Consider the following 18,165-nt stretch of genomic DNA (forward strand, 5'->3'; position numbering starts at 1 on the left):
GGGGGAGCTTGGGGTGGGGTGGGGCGGACGGCAACGTTGCTTCATTTTAAGTACAGCAATTCTCCTAGCAACACCAAACAACCTGACACGCCACCCTGCCTCTTACAAAATACCTGCCAGAAGCTCCTTCCCAAAAGGGTCCACAGTTCTTGCCACAAAATATTTTTAGCACATTTAATCCAGCATTTTGAGCATAGATTTAAAGCAGGCCTATGACATCATGTGTGGAATATATAGAAAACTTCCATGAGCAGAATACTTGATTGAGCCTCATTGTCCACTGCACATCTGTCCGGAGCAGCTGCAGGGGCCAGGCACTATTCTGGGCGCTGAGGGCAGGCACAGAATGAGGGGTGTAGCAGAGGCTCCCAAAAGGCTCCAAGTCAAGATGGCAGGATAGACACATGGAACAAGAGTGCGCTATCATTAGGCAGAGCTCTCTGGGCTATGAGTGACAGGCGCCCTACTCAAAGTGGCTTAAGCAAAGAGGGAGTTGAGTATGAGACGTGGGGGTCTCTCACAAAGCCCAGGGAATAACCAAAGTCAAGGACTTGAATGTGGCCAGACAGCTCTCTGCCTCTCATCTCTCCCTCTCTTGTGTGACAACCACATTCTTTCATCCCATGTGGCCCGGCTTCCTCCTTTCCCACAGTGGGAAACACGGTTGCCAGTAGCTTCAGAGCTTGAGGTGTCATGGCCTCAGCCACCTCCAAAGAGAGACAAACTGACACCCCTAGTTCGGTGTCCAACATTCCTAGGGAAGGCATCGATGGCTCATTTTGAGACAGGTGCCACCCCTGGAACAATCAACCGTATCCGGGGACAAGCAGACCGACATGGCAGCTCCCGCAGTGAGCATGTGGTTGAGGGTGCAGCACAGTTTCTGGAAAAGAGGTGCTGGAGACATCCGCGGAGAACCATACAGGACCCTGCACGATCAGAACCGAGAGAGGGACATTGACAGGAGGTCAGAGGAGGAAGCAGAGGCCCCCAACTCTAAGAACTCAGTGAAGCAGTGTTTAAAATGTAGGGCATCAGGAGACCCTGTATGAGAGATGCCCAATGGCACATGTGTTTCCTCCCTTCTCATCTGGGTGGTAAGGGAGCGCTGGTGCTGAAGGAGGGGGAGAGTGAAGCCCTAGGCAGCCAGCTCCAGCCAGCTCCCTCTGCGCCAGATCTCATGATAAGCCCTTACGTGTGTTATTATCTCAATTAATCCCCACCAAAAAACCTGCGAGGGAAAAATGAGTATTCCATTTTACAGATGAGGAAACTGAGGGTAGCAGAGATTAAGGAACTTGCCCCCGATCACACAGCTGCACCTGGAAGAGCCAAACTTTGAATCAGGTATGTGTGTGACACCATGACACATGGCCTGCCGTGGCACTCCTCCACTGAGACACCCACCCATGCAGCACTGGTGGTTTCTGGATTAAAAAGGTGCCTCAAGAAACACCTATGAATTCCCCTGGGAGCATGCTTTTTGAGAAGATGTGTTCGTCTGGGTCCTCTGAGAAGCAGATGCCAGATAGGATTAGATGTGCCAAAAATTTGTTAGGGAAAGCATCTGTGACAGAAAATGGGGAGGGTGCCAGGAAGATAGGTCTGAGCCCAAGTGAAGGAGAGAAGGAAGGAAGCACCCTTTGCTGGGAGCATCCTAGACTGCCATGCCATTCTCAGGAAGGTTCAGCAGGCGGTCAGAGAGTCCTCAAGCCAAAGTTACCCATCAGAAGAGCCCCGTGTCGCCTCGTGTTTAGTATCCCTGCCGGGCTCTGCCATTGGCTAGGAACAGCCCATGGGAAGCAGGGCCTCCAGGCAGGCACGTGAGGGATTTCAGACCTGCGCAGCGGGGGCTGCTCGTCAGTTGCGCTCCCAGCCCTGCAAATCTCAGACGCACAATCTCGCTGCCATCGCAGAAGGGCTGCATCGAAAGAACATCCATTTTTAACCATTATCTGGAAAATATAAATGTTTTATACTCATTGTGGGGGATCAATAAATGATTTAAAAAGCAAAAGATAATTCTTGGATCCTTTTTTTCCTTTCGTGATTGAGGTGCGTAATTCTGTTTCTTCCATTCATCACTGGATAGTTCAGCTCTTTTCTTGCCCTTATCTTCCTTATTATGTTCCGACCTTACATTGCTCTTTCTTTCTATTTCTCTTGAGGTCCGGGGCCCTCTGATACTTGTTTCCTTTCCAAGTCTGTGTATGCTTCTAGAATTGATCCCAGAAGCCTAGAAACCCAAAGTCGTAAGGCTTTGAACATTGTCTCTCCTGTGGGCATCCAAAGCACTTGGGCTTCCTCTACCCTAACCATCCTAGCTCTTCACGATAATGTCTTGCTTACGTCTCGCCTAATAAACTGTGAACTCCATGAAGGCAGGGACAGGGATGAACATATGATATTTTCAGCTCCCTAGCACAAGGCTTTATTCAGTAAATATTTCTTGAATTAATAAATCACCCAATCAAATGTCTTTCATTTTCCGTCAAATACATCGAATGATGGATTGATGGGTTATTTTTACTCAATGACAATCCAGTGATGTTTCAACATTTCCAATTGATCAATTTCAGTTGAGAATGTATATGATTTTCCTCACTGCAAGCAAACTAAACTCTCTCTGTACTTTCTGGGCAAGGGCCCCAGGAGCACCTGAGACAGGTACGCTCTCTGCCATTCCTTGTGTCACCACTGCCACCATCGAACCGCCACCATGACACCTTTGGACTGAATAGAGGGAGCATCTTCTTCTATCCCACGGAAAGCCTTAAGAGGTTTGCATGTGACAGGTTTTTGAGAAGAAGTGTGGCATGATCAGAGTTGAGATTCAAGAGACTATACCAAAGTCAGGGAGTAGGAAGGATCACAGAGGGAGTGACTGAGTCTAGAGGCAAGAGGCTAGTTACGAGAACATGACATTAAGCAGGTGAGAAGCACAGGCTTACATTACCTAAGTCCCCAAATGGTTTAAATTAGTCAGTAAACATCCCGTCTTATGTAATAACTAAACTTCTAAACCTGACTTTAAATTGAGGCTTTTCTACTCTGCCTGCTCCAGGCTGTTGTAGGTAGGAAGCCTGCAGTCAGAGAAGGGGGACATGGTAGACCTCTTCTCATTGTCCTCCTCTCCAATTTGCTAACCACCTTTCTGACCTCTCCAGGGATGAAGTACAAAAAGGAGAAAGTGGGAAGGGAGACAGGAGGCTATTTGGACTGGTATGTGGAGACCTAGCACTGCTGTTCTCTAACTTAGCAGACGTTTCAAGCTGATTCCTTCCCTTTCTCTTGTAGGTTCTTTGGAGACACCACTCTCTCTCAGTTGCAGTTCTCCTGACTAGGACAGATGTATCTCTGCTTAGGCCAGTCACTGTCCTTCCCCGGTTGCAAGGCATTGGGTGACACCTCCAGCTTCTCCCTGCTGAGGTCCTTTCTTTGCCCCTTGTAGGTGGCTCTCGTGGACAGCACCTCACACTGGCTTTCTCTCTTTGGCACATTTTCAGGAAACCCTCTTGCATTCTTTTGCATTCTTTACCCCAAGAGATGGGTGGCCAGAGCCTCCAAATACAGCAACTTCTACTAGGCCATCACAGTCTGCCTCAGCCAGTCTCTTGGCTTTTAGGTTTCTTAGGTGTAAATCAGACACAGTTAACTGTATCCCTCGAACTAGAAGGGATGTGTATTAAGCTCTACGAGTGACCCCATAAAACCCTTTCTCGAGGCTTGAAGCAAGAAGCAGGTATCCCCAGCCCTCCCCTGGGGCTCCCAGCACAGCAGCCTCCCCTTCCAAAGCTTCTCTGCCCTGGTTTAAGATTAAGAGGTAATGGAAAAGCAAGCACCACATGTACTCATGATCAAATTGCTACTAATTGATCAACACTTACCCGCACATAAGGAAGTAACATTCATCGGGTGTCAGGCAGGTGGGAACGGGGAGGGAAGGGTGGGTATATACACACCAAATGGGTGCGGTGAGCACCGTCTAGGGGATGGGCAGGCTTTGTAGCTCTGACTCGGGCGGGGCAAAGGCAATATATGTAACCTAAATGTTTGTTCCCCCGTAATATTCTGAAATTAAAAAAAAAAAAAAGGTAGCAGGTCCCAATCCTTCCAGGGGAGTGGGGTAGAACCCACAGCACAGCTTTCTCTGAAGAAATTCCTCCCCCCAAAAAATCCTGCCTAAATCTTTGATTCCTCTTTTGTACCCTTAATGTGATTGAGGGGGTTAAGCGCTGTCAACCATCACTTTTGAGAACTTTTCACATGCTGTAGCCCTGCACTCTCCAATACAGTAGCCACTAGTCACATGTGGCTATTGAGCACCCGAAATGTGACCAGTCAGAACTGAGATGGCTTTAGGTATAAAACACACAATGGATTTTTAAAACCAAGTACAAAAGAAGAATGTAAAATACATATCTCCTTAATAATTTTTAAAATGCTTACATGTTGAAAGTATAGTATTCTGGAAATATTAGGTTAAATAAAATATTAAAATTAATTTTGCCTGTATCCTTTTACTTTTTTTTAATTGGCAGCTAAAAAATTTAAAATACAAGGAGCATTTGGAAATGACACCAAAGGCATGACCCACAAATAGAAAATTGATAAACTGAACTCCATAAAAATGTAAAACTTTTGCTCTGCCAAAGACACCAGCAAGATAATTAAGAGGCAAGCTATAGACTGGGGAAAAACTATTTTCAAACCACATGTCTGACATAGGATTTGCATCCAGAATATATAAAGGACGCTCAAAATGCAATAATAAGAAACAGGCAAAGGATTTGAACAGATACTTCACCAAAGAGAATATAAGGAAGTCAAATAAATGCATGAAAAGATGTTCAATATCACTAGTTATTAGGGAAATGCAAATTAAAGCCATGAAGAGAGAATACTCTATACCTGTAGAATGGCTAAAACAAAAAATATTGACAATACCAAGTGCTGGTGAGGATCAGGAGCAACTGGAACTCTCGTAAATCGCTGCTGGGAATGCAGAGAGGCTCAGCCATGCTGGAAAAGGGTTGGCAGTTTCTCATGAAGTCAAACATACACACACATATGTGTCAGCAACCCTCCCTCTGGGCATTCACCATAAAGAAATGAAAACTTACGTTTACACAAAAATCTGTACACAAATGTTCACAGCAGCTTTTTCTGTGATAGTCAAAAGCTGGAGCCAGGCTTGGTGGCTCACACCTGTAGCACTCTGGGAGGCCTAGGCAGGAGGATTGCTTGAGGTCAGAAGTTGGAGACCAGCCTCAGCAAGAGCAAGACCACCATCGCTACTAAAAACAGAAAAAAATAGCTGGCCATGGTGGTGTGCGCCTGTAGTCCCAGCTACTCTGGAGGCTGAGACAGGAGGATTGCTTGAGCCCAGGAGTTTGAGGTTGCTGTGAGCTAGGCTGATGGCACGGTACTCTAGCCCAGGCAACAGAGTGAGGCACTGTCTCAAAAAAAAAAAAAAGAAAGAAAAAGAGAAAAAAAGCTAGAAACAACTCAGATGTTCTTCACTGGATGAATAAACTGTGGTACAACCATACCATGAAAAACTGCCCAGCAGTCAAAAGGAACAAACTATCACTAAACACAACTTGGATGAATTTTAAAGACATTGTGCTACGTGAAAGAAGCCAATCACGTAAGGCTACATACTATATGATTCCATTTATTTGACATTCTTAAAAAGACCAAACCGTAGTGGTGGAAAACAGAGAGTGTTGCCAGACATTATGGGTTGGAGAGTGTGTGGTGCCAAAGGGGTAGCTCAGCGGGATTCGGAGGAGCGGTGGAACCGTTCTGTACTCTGTGGCCATGGTTACAGGAATCTATTACATGTGTTAAAATTCATGGAACTGAACACCGAAAGAAAAAAAGTCAATTTTACTGTATAATTTTTTTAATTTTATTTTTAAGATTTTTCAGAATTTACATTTGTGGCTGACATTACCTTCCTATTGGACAGGGCCAGTCTAGCTCCTCCTTCAGGACGTCATGTCTGTCTGCTGTGATCCTGAGCAGAACCTTTCGAGCTGACACCCTGCTCCCCCTCCATCTCCATGCTGTCCTCGATAGCCATACAATTCCTCGTCCAGTTGTCCATCTCCACTCCTGGACTGTACCACTCTGTGGACAGAAATGTGCTCTCTTGTATCTTTGTGCTCAGTCCCTGGAACAGAGTAGAGCTTAGTAATGTTTGTTAAATGAATGAATGAATCCATAGAATACGTGCTTGAGCATTTGGGGAATTAAGATAAAATGTTAAATGTACTGCTTTTGGAACCCTCCCATCTCTGGCTATCACAGGGTCCCAGGCCTGGCCCAGGATCTCCAGGAGCGGAGGATGGAGGTGGAAGTGGGCCTGAGCAGCCTTCAGCGATGGGGCACAGGGGAAAGGGGAATTGATGTCCAAGTCCAAGGCAAGGGCAGCTGGAAAGCTCACCCACAAGGTGGGAGGGGAGCAACAGTGGGCTCTGGAGCCAGGGCTGAGCCAGAGAGAGGAGGCACGACCATCGTGCCGTGCTGGAAGGCAGGGGCTGTGAGCAAAACCCTCAGCAGGGAAGGAGTCTTGGCAGTCCACATCACCAGCCAACATTACTAATTCTATAGCTTATTACTCTTTGAAAGGCTGATGCACCAAAGCAAATGGGGGAAATACGATGTATACTGTCAGAGATACAGAGTGGCTGTGTTTTCAGCCTGGCACATTTTCCAAGGCAAATGAAAATTGTTATGAAAACAATTTATACCCAGCAGACATGGATGATTGCCCGGGATGACCTTTTGCCAGAGAAAATGAGTCTGATAAAGAAAAAATGTGAGCTCATTAGGACAAATTAGAAAAAGCAAATGATTGCTCTTAAATTATGGAAATTCCAAGACTGGTGAATCTCTCTGTCCTTTTAGGACATAAAAACAATAAAACACAAAAAGATATTGTTTATTCAGAAAAATAGTGTTGCAATTTGTGTGAATAGATGTAGTTTTATTTCTTGGGAGGTTTTAGAATGGAGGGTTTCTGTAAACTAAATGAAATTTAATTGACTTATTAACTCTACTATGAATTCTCCTTCCATAAATCTAGCAACCACTAAAAGAAGAAGAAAAAAGCATTGAGAAGGGCAAAATTAACTTTACTTTCTATAAACGCTATCCAAGGAATATTTTTCCACCAGTGAAACATGGTAGAATTTGGGACACAACGTTGGTGCTTCCACTAAACAAATGTGGATGCCTAGAATTGCAGAGGGAAGGTAAGAGAACAGAGGGAATGAAGACATCACTCAGGAAAGTTTTAACATCCTCCTATTTCCCAGATAGTAATCCATGGGCATACAGAGCTTTACAGTTTATAAAACTATGCTTTCATATACATGATCTCTTTCATATACGTGATTCTCCCAGCAACACCTCTTATTCATATATGCTCACTGCACAAGTGAGGAAACTGAAGTCACATCCGATTGATTTATCAACTAGTAAAAGCTACAGGCAGGATGAGACTCCAAGGCTATCCATGCTCTCACCAAAGCAATCTCTTGCCCTCACTCTACCTTAGGTACCCTTGATGCATTAAAACCAGAAGTCACTGGATTCATGTATTTCTCTGTAGGAAAAGCAGAGGAAGGGTGAGGGAAGGAAGGAAGGAAGGAAGGAAGGAAGGAAGGAAGGAAAAGAAGCCTTTTCCATACAAACCCAATCAGGGCTCTTAAAACAGTACTCAGCAAAGAAATACATATTAGAAAGGACCATCTAAAACCACATCAAACAACTCCAAAATCTCAATGTTGAAATACAAGGTTTATTTCTCCTCCATGATAGTGTGTAATGCAGGCCCATGGGTCGGATTCTGCTCCATGCAGTCATTCAGGGACCCAGGCTCCTTTCATCTAGTTACTTCGTCATCTTTTAGGGACTTAAAGTGCTCTGCTGGATCACCGCAAAAGCCAGAAAACAGGGAAGAAAGAATGTGGATGAGCTCAGAGGGGCAATGCCCAGAAAGGACATAATCACTTCTACCCATGTACATTGGCCAAAATGAGTCATGGGGCCCTACCTCTGTGCCAGAGAAATGCAGTGTGCCACGGAAGGAGGAGAAAACACAGATACTGATGGAACATTAGAAGTCTCTGCTACAAAATTTGTAAGGGTTTCTTTGAATATGAAATATTTTCCCAAGTGCCCATGGAAGAACATTTCTGTGAGCCCCCAGCCAGCCCCTCACACCTCTGGTTATTCCTCAAGTGGGACCCCCTGACTACACAGGGCCAGACACAGGACTCTTATTTTTTCAGGCTGGAAGAAGTGGACCTTTCAGGCTTATAGAGCAAAATCTCTCTATATATTTTCTTCCAACATAGCTGAGTAAAAGGGCAAACAGAAATTTGAAAGCGATGATTGCTTCCTTTGTGGGGGAGAAGGATACCCACTGAGTTGGGAACATATATGAATTCTGATTTGCAATCATTTCCACTATTTATGAGGTCACTGGACTTACTCCTGCTGAGTCCAATTTACAAAGAGCTTTGGTTGGATCAGGGAAAGGAATATTAGAATCCCGTTGACTTGGTGATGGCCAGGGGACTATGGGTACCAAATGCAAGGAATGTATCGATAAACTGCAAGGAAGCAAAAGCCTCAACGTGAGCTCTGACATGCTACATCCAAATGGGTAGGAAGATGTATCTTTCCAGGGAAACTTTCGGTGTTGGGTGCAGCAACATTGTAATTTGACTACATGCCCCAAAAACAGACGGCAGAATTTTCCAAATAAAAACCTTGTTAGAAAAGATCCAAGATGCCTAAGATAAGCAAAAGAGTTTTCCTTACATCATGATCATATCTCACTCCCAAGGCAGTGGTAGGATGCTCTCTGATCACTCGTGTCTCTGGTTCTTACCTGTCTACCCCCAAATATCCAACGTCCCCCTAAATGTCTCACAGCCACATCTATTTCAGCATATTCAAATCTGAACTCATCCTCCCCATTCCAGTCCTAGCACCATGCCTGCTCCACCACTTCCATCACCATCTCACTAAGCAAGGCCACCACCGCACAGCCACCCGAGCCACTGACCTAAGCATGAAGGATGGATGACCTCCCTCTCCTTCAACACTGCTCTGTTCAACCAAGTTCAGCCTCCACTCCCACATGTCCCTCAGATATGTTCTCTGTTCTCTGCTCCCACTGCCACTGCTCTCTTGGGTGAGAGGACTGCCTCCCAGCTGGGTTTGCTGACAGTGGAAATGCCACTCCACCCCACCCACCCCACTGCCACCATCAGGAATCAACCCAGCAGCAACCATTCCCTGCTTCAACCCTTTCCTGGTTTCCTGTTGCTTCTGGGACAGAATCCAGATTCCTGCACTTGTTAGTAAGGCTCTTTCTCAGTCTGTCCCCTGGGGCCCTCGTGGGTGCCATCTCATGGTCACTCTGCCCGTATGCCCACTCAGCCTGTGCTTTTGCAACACTGGGTGCCTTGCAGTTCTCCTAACTTCCTCCTGACTTTACTCCTCGCTGCTGTCTCTGCTTCAAATGCTTTCCCACCTCCCCACCCACTCTCTGTGTCGCTAGCCCACCTGTCCTTCACCACTGTGGTCAGCTCACGTGGACACGTGGCCAGAACCCCCAGTCTGATGCACTTGCTGCTCTTCCTGAGTCTTGTCACATTGTGCTTGCATCTATGACAGCTCTTGGGATGCCGTGGGGTCATCAGTGACCTTCTTGCTTCCCACCATCCTCCCCTCACCATGCTCTATGAGCTCCTTGAAGCCAGGGACGCTGTCATTTGAGCTCTCTGGTCACCAGCACAATGTCTACCAAAGAGGAGGTGCTCAGTAAACGCTCGACTGCTGAAGGAGCACATGAATCAGTAAATAAATTACGTGGAAGTATAAAACCCTGTTCAAATGGATTCATCCATCAGTGAGGGGGAGAGGGGATGTAAGAAGCTGGTCTTGGGGCACAGACTGCTCAGATGAATCAGACAATCCGGACAATTTACAGCCACCGTGTGCCCAAGAGATGTGGATTATGAGAGAAATAAAACATATCCACTCAGCCCAAAAACCAAATACTCAGTCACGCTTCAAGTACATGCTTTGAAAAAGATTCTGTGAAAATACAAAGCAGATGTTGTCACTGACACCACAGTCAAACAGGATAAACCCAGAGGGGAAAACAAAATCCTTTGTGAAAACTTCTGTTCTAGTCGGGATTGCTTAGAGCCAAGGATCAGAGACCCGTGCAAACCAACAAAAATAAAAAGGTGGTTTGGCGTTTGTTTGTTGTTATTGTTTCTGATGATCCCAAAGGAAGGTTACATAGGAATGAGAAGCACAAGGCTGGGCGGGGACTGCATGGATCCAAATCCAGTTCTGCCACTTTCCAGCTGTGAGATCGAAGTCAGCCTGTGTCCTCCACACAAAAATGGGGTGAGAACAGAACCTACATAGGGTTGTCATAGATCATGCATGGAAAGGCTTAGCATGTGCCTGGCACATAAATGTTATTACTTTAATTCAGGAGAATATTCAAGAATCTTCCTGGAGGAAAGAGAGTGAGAACATCCCAGGAGCTGGTAGCTCTCTCCATCTCACCTTCTCAGTGGCCTTGCCACATTCCCACCCATCCCCAAGCTGCCTCCTTCCCTACAGTGCCTGTTCCTCCACGCCTCAGCTTGTTCAAGGCTCTGGCCTGCCATGGCTCTGCCCTTTCTGGGTGTCCTAGCTCAGCAGCCCAGGCAGGCTCAGTCTCCCTGATCAGCAATGCTGATTCCTGGGAGAAAGTTGATGCTTGGAACAGCTGGGGATCAAGTGTGCATACGTGCACCAACCAGCTGGGCAGGGGATGGGGAAAAGAAGGAGGGGAGAAAGGACTGGGCCATCTCTCAGTACCATGAATTCTAGGGTCAAACAGACCTGGGTTTGAATCCCAACTCCACCATTTATTAACTGTGTAAGCACATTACTTAACCTCTGTGAGTCTCCAAGGCCTTCTTCTTACATGAAGATAATCCTGTATCTTTTCACATTTTAGCATTCTGAAATTGGGACATGTCTTACAAATGATGCATGCCTTTAATGTGATAGTGTCCCTCACTTCGCAAAATATTAATAAATGAATGGTATGTCTTAGAATTGAGGAATTACATAACCAAGACCTCCCTATGCGGTAGCATAGGACTGTGATGCAGATTGCATGGACCAATGCAGGTAACAAAGGGTCTGGCATATAGCGAAGCTTCAATAAAAGAACTCCATGTTATTATAAACAGGGCACTTAGACCCTCTCCCACTGAGCAGGGGCCTGAGTAGAAGAGGCTGCTTTTACAAGAGCATATGTGACTGGCATCCCCAACACACTTTCAACCAGGTAGAAAGCTGGAAGTTTGAAAATCAGCTAGTAAGTAACGATGAATTCACATGTAATGTCTTATTAATGAAGCAGGATTTGCTAAGAACATAGGGGCCAAGCAGAGTAGTGCATGGAAGCTAGTCTACAGAGCAGGAAAACTAGGTTCCAGTCCCTTCTCCACCACTGCCACATTGCATGACTTTGGATAAATGCCCTGGTTGGGTTCCCCCAGAAGCAGAAGCAGAGAAAGGGATCTGAGTGCAAGTGGTTTGTTTGTGAGGTGAAGGAAACAGTGGCTAGGAAGTGGGGAAGTAGCAGGTGCATTATTGGGCTGGTTACTACAGTGGGCAATGGAGCCCACTAAGGAAACTGGTGGTCAGAGCAGACATGCCCTCGGAGTTACCCATCCCCAGGGAGCAAAGAGACTGGGGTGTTTACGTACCACTCCTGTCCAGTGGTTGAGGGCTGTTCCAGAAGAGTATTAATTCCCTCAACCACTGTTACCTGCTACAGAAGGTTTGACAACCAGGGAAAGCCCTCAGCCGCAGAAATGCAGGTTCTGGCAGATGTGAGTCAGTATAAGTGCACTGACACGTCAGAGGCAAGGGGAAATGGGCAGGGAACTAACAGCACTGCTGCAGAAGATATATCCCGTTTAGTCTCAGCTTCCCATCTGGGAAATGGGGATGATAAAACTTAATTTGAAATTTTGTATTTCCATTCCTTGGTGTAACCATATCTTTTCAACCTCAGTGGATTAGTCTAGGTCCAATCAAGAGAGAGAAAACACACAGCAATTTCAACAGAGAAAGCTTAATGAAAGAATTAGTAACTATATCAGGAGATTAGAGTAAAAAGGATAAATAAAAAGAGCTCTAAAGAATACAGGAATAGTACAAAAGGAGGACCCACTACTGCCCCAAGGGCGGAAGCAGAGCACCCTCGTGACGTGACCCAGACCTTGTTGGAAAATCTGGGTGGGTTCCATGCTGAGGCAGAAGGAATGGCTCTCTTTCTAACTCTCTGACACGTTTTGGACCTAGAGCCTCAAAATGCACAACAAGGATTTTCTTAAAATTCTGTTCATGGATATCTTACCTTGGGACATGAATAAAGCAAATACTGGGCACGTTCATGATCTTCAAAAGCTGTGATAAGAAAGCAAAAGTAACTTTACCTCTAATGGCAAATGCTGATACAAAAACGTGTTCATTTCTAGCATTGCTATGTTTTGATGTGCTGAGATAGATGCAGCTGGACCAATGATCAGTGAGCTCTCTCTTCTGCTAAAGCAATATTGGGAGTGTGTGAGCCAATAGGAAATAAGCATCCCCTTCTAATGGAGCCATGTTGGGAGAGATGGACCAATGAGGAGCCAGTGCCCATGTCTGACTTCAGGAGCAGGGAACACTGAGATGAGACCTGCACATAGGCCAGGACAGAGGATGTGTGAGTGACCTGCTCATTTAGGTGACACTTTGAGACTCAACTCAATTGGTCATTAATAAGGGGAAGTCGTTTCTTTTCACCTGACATTTCTAACTCAGCTCAGAAGGGGGCTACACCTAGCAACACTGCACTCCCCTTTGCATCCCTGCACTTGCTTCTCTTGATGCAGGAGACATGGCTGATCTGATTGGTTGAGTCTAGACATTCACTGGACCTCATTTTATTAGTGGGGAAAGTTTCTGTGGTTAATGGCAAAAAGCAGGCTGTCCCCTTCCTCTTGCACAGTGGATTTTTTCTGCTTCCTGGGCAGGACTAGCTCTTCTCTAAGCTCTATCTAAGCTACCCTCGACAGAGAGTGAAGCAGAGCCCCATCCTCCCTGCCAGTTGCAGAAACGGAGGGGCGAATTCTGCTTAATGCTCCACCACCTCGGTCTGTTTGTTCCTGAGGACCAGCCATGTGCTCTTTTTGGATTTCATAAAACACCCTAATATCCTTGTGATACACCCACATTTTTTGCTAGCCCCAACTGAGTTTATAACACTTGCAAGCACTGATCCTAATTAATATAAAGAAAATGAGAAATGGCAACCTTGGGACAGATAGACCCAAGGTTGATAAGCAGACCCTGTTTCTGATGAAAGGAAGGGGGGAAGATAAAAGACAGATTCCAGTCAAATCCAGAGACAGCTGCACACCTTGGCTGGCTAACACTTTGAGACCTGGCTGAATTTCTTGGCTTCCTGAATTAACAAATTCCTAAAGTCAGATGCCAAGAAGTAATATAGCCATGTTCCAAAACCAGCCACCTTTATCTCCGAGGAAGAAAGCCAGATTTTGAGAGTAGGTCCCTTGAGCTCAGGAATGGGAATTAGAAGGACAGTTATCAGCCCTGTCTTGTCATCCCACCCCAAATAAATGGGCCTCTGCCCCAAGATGGTGCACATTACAGTGCTTAACTCCATCAGCCCATTTGGGTGGTTTGGGATAAAATGTTTCCCCAGCTGCCTTTATTCCTCTTGCTAATTCTGGGGCTGTCTGCAAACATGAAGTCTCCTGTGAAAACAGTCCTGTCGTCATCTCTCTCCAACTCTTCCTGCCCTAGAGGTATGTGCCCTCCTCCTGCACTTGTCCTGCTCTCCCTCTGCCCTACGCCCACCTTCTCTGGGGTAAAAAGAAAATCCCCCAAGCTAGTTAATGCCCACTCAACCTTCATCTTGAAAGTGACTTCCTCATGAAGCTCTGCCTGATTCTCCCAACTTACACTGGGTTCCCGGTCATATGTTCTCATGGCTCCCTACACCCCTCCCCTACAGCCTTGTCACCACCTGTGATTTCATATTTGGGTGAATGACCGATGCCCAGCTTCCCCACTGGACTGTTAGCTTCATAATGGCAGAGGTCGTGTCTGTTTTCTCAGTACTTACCTCACATATCAAGTATAATAGACGCGTGTCTTAGTCTGCTCAAGATGCTATAACAAAATACCTTAGCCAGGGTAATTTATAAACAGGAGAAACTTATTACTCACAGTTCTGGAGGGTGGAAAGTCCAACATCAAGGTGCCAGCAGATTGGCTGTCTGGTAAGGACCTGTTTCTGATAGAGAGCGACTTCCACGAGTCCCCACATGGTGAAAGGGCTAAAAGGGGCCAACAAGCTCCCTCAGGCCTCTTTACAAGGGGACTAATCCAATTCAGGAGGTCAGAGCCCTCATGACGTTATCACCTCCAAAAGGCCTCACCTTTTAATACTATTGCACTGGAAGTTAGGTTTCAACATATGGATTTTGATGGGACATAAACATTCAGACCGTAGTGCCATATAATAAATCGTTGAATATGTGCAGAGTAAAGCTCTGGAATCGGACTGGCGGGGCTTAAACTCAGATCCAGGTGGATACATGGAATAATAAAAGAACCCTTTAGGGGCTGTTGGAAGGACTAAATGAAAGCACGTACAATAGCACCCAACACACAGTAGGTGCTGAATAAGTGTTTGTGAATATTAGCATTGCTGCTGTTAGTCCCATCCATGTCTGCAGGAGGGCTGAGGGGGACACGTGTAGACACTGTTCAGTTGGGGTGATCGGTGTACATGTGTGCACTGGGGTGTTGGAGGGTGGGCACTGCCCTCCATGAGTGCCACTCAGACAGAAGGCACAGAAAGGCACAGGCTCATGTTTTGGAGAAGGGCCTGTTTATTAGCCTTGCAGCCATCCAGAACATGCTCTCGCTGGGGCTGGTAAGTGTAGAATTGTCTCTCATTGACATTTTATGGCCAATTAAGTGGCTGGACATAAATTGTCACCATCACAAGATGCCATCCAATTGCACCTTAAGGTAATCCATGTTGGGAACAATGGGGCGAGAATACCTAAATGGTATTCATCTATGAGGTCAAAGTGAGACAACAATGTTTATCAGTGAGGACCACGGTAGTTTCCAAATGTGTTTTCAGGAACAGAGACCTTTTACCAGTAGAACATCTTACAGAGGACCCAAGACATAAAACCAAAAGGAGGGAATGGCCTTGTTTGAACTGGGTGCCTGGAGGACCATCTCCTAATCCTCCCTCCCCAGCCTCAGTGCTCAGCTGAACACCTTCAATGCAGGGAGTTAAAATTCTTGTTTGACTTCCTTCCCACAGGACATGAGAGGGTGTGCTGTCAGCAGTGAGCTTCAGAAAGATCTGGGATAGACATGCTCCCTGCTGAGCGCATGCCTCCCCCTCCCACGGCGGCTCCCTTCTCCAGCATGCAGCCAAAGAGACAAGACTCCAGGTGCTTCTCAGCCCAGGTGAGCTGAGTCTGAGCTGTCCTGAGCTTTGGTAGGGATGAAGGTACATCCACAGCGGCCAGGCAAATTATTGCTATGTTGCCAGCTTCACGGGCATGTGACCTGTGCGGGCGCACACAGCCCTGCTCCTAGGATGGCCTATGCTTGCTTTATTGCTTCGTTGTCATTGCTGTGAAATTCTCATTTTCAAATAAGGGTCTTCACATTTTCATTTTGCTCTGAGCCCTGGTGGTCTGTAGGCATGGCTCTTCCCTCTGAAGTTTCGCCTTTGGGGCTGGTCTGGGCAGCTGGAAATGGGGCAGGACAGCTCACAGTGGTCCTCCAGCAGGGGTGACCAATCCAATGGCCCCAGAGTGGACTCATCACTTTTCTCTCTGGGACTCAGTTCTTCATCTGTCAAATGGAGACAACATCCCCTTCCCCCCCAGATTGCTGTGGGATCCAGTGGGACACCAGATGGCTTCCAACATTTGTTGCCACCACCAATTTCCTCTCCCTGTGCCTCGTCCTCAGAGGTGTCCTTTAAAGGTTCTTGGTGCCATCTATCCTACTGGCCAGCAACACTGTGTCTACATGACCATTCTTCCATAGCTTTGATGAGGGAGGAAGGGACCACGAGCCAAGGAATGTGGGTGTCCTCTAGAAGATGGAAAAGGCCAGGAAACGGCTTCCCCCTACAGCCTCCAGTAAGGAATGCAGCCATGCCAACCTTGATTTTAGCCCAATGAGATCCACACCAGACTTCTAACCTACAGAACTGCAAGATAATAATATGTGTGCTGTTTAAAGCCACTGAGTTTGTGGTAACTTGCTACAACAGCAATAAAAAAAATTAACCCATCACCTTTATAGCAATGTCTTGATTCACCTTTCTCCATCCAACTCCATAAGGGTCTCCTCTTCTTAAAAACAGGCCTCTTTCCTTTTAGTTTTTGCCTGCCTCCCCGACAACCCCACGTATGCTAATTCTATGCTTTTCACTCAATAGGCAAGAGCAAATCTTTGCTGAATCAATGAATACCTACTTATTAGCCAAGATTTTGGAATACCCTACATTCTAGATTCTAGAATGCAGTTAACACCAAAATGATTCAGAACATTTTAGGGTGTTTCTCTGATGATTCAAAAGATTCTTCATGTTGTTGCGACCTGGAGGCCATAATCATGGGAACCCGTGTGTAAACACCCCATTTGCTCTCTAGGATTCTGAAGGTTTTCAGGAACCAAAGGACAGCAGGATGTTGCTGCTGACACTGGGCATGGGAAACAGCTTCCCAGGGAGCTCAGGAGGTGGGCAATCTAGTTCCAACTTCACCACTTCCTGGCTTTGTGGCCTTGGGTAAGTTTCTAGCTCTCAGATACAATGAGGGGCTTGGACAATGTTATCCCCAAAGTCCTTTCTGATGTCAGCTTTTCTGGCAACTCCTTTCTGGCATTTGCCAGAAATTTCTGGCATTTGATAAATGCTCAAGAAATAAGACTTGCAAACTGGCCCTTTTGTTGATAACTGACACATCTGGTATTTGGGTTTCAATGTTGTCTCCTAATGATGGATTGCAGAAAAATATATAGTCCTGTTTGGAAATATGGCCTCCTAACTTAGTTTTTCATGCCATGGGGAAGGCCTACACAGCAGAAGAAGGAGCTGCAGGATTCAGGAGTCGAGAGCACACAGGTGCGGTGGAGAGAGCCACCGTTGTCAGAAGGCTCAGGCCACCTGTTAACTCTTCAGGGAAGGACACCAGCCCGAAGATCATGGCAGTTTATAGCCTTGCTATGCATCTTACTCCAGGCAAATCACTGCCCATCTCTGAGCTTGTTTCTTTGTTACTTATTATAAAAATGTATCGTACAAAAGAAGGTTTTAAACATACATGTGGCCGGGTGTAGGGGCTCACGCCTGTAATCCTAGCACTCTGGGAGGCCGAGGCGGGTGGATTGCTCGAGGTCAGGAGTTCGAGACCAGCCTGAGCAAGAGCGAGACCCCGTGTCTACTAAAAATAGAATGAAATTATCTGGCCAACGAAAACCATATATATATAAAATTAGCTGGGCATGGTGGCGCATGCCTGTAGTCCCAGCTACTCAGGAGGCTGAGGCAGTAGGATCGCTTAAGCCCAGGAGTTTGAGGTTTCTGTGAGCTAGGCTGACGCCACAGCACTCACTCTAGCCCAGGCAACAGAGCGAGACTCTGTCTCAAAAAAACAAACAAACAAACAAACAAACAACAGCAACAAAAAAAACATACATGTACTGTTAATGGAATAATAATGAAATAAAAATTCATGTACCCACAACCTGGCTGAGAAATAGAATATTCCAGCATCTCTGCTATGTACTCCTCTCGTCTTATACCCTTCCCTATCAGTCTTGCCTCATCCTAAGGTAACCACTAGCTTCAATTTTGTTTTAATCATTCCTTGGACTTTAAAGGACTATGTATGGATCCCTAAACAAAATACTATTTTATTGCCCTGTCAGTGAATTTTTTATAAATGGAATCATACTATAGATATTCTTCTATGACTGCCTTCTTTCACATAATATTGATTGGGA

Source organism: Eulemur rufifrons, chromosome 8 (genome assembly GCF_041146395.1).
Source record: "Eulemur rufifrons isolate Redbay chromosome 8, OSU_ERuf_1, whole genome shotgun sequence".
NCBI lineage: Eukaryota > Metazoa > Chordata > Mammalia > Primates > Lemuridae > Eulemur > Eulemur rufifrons.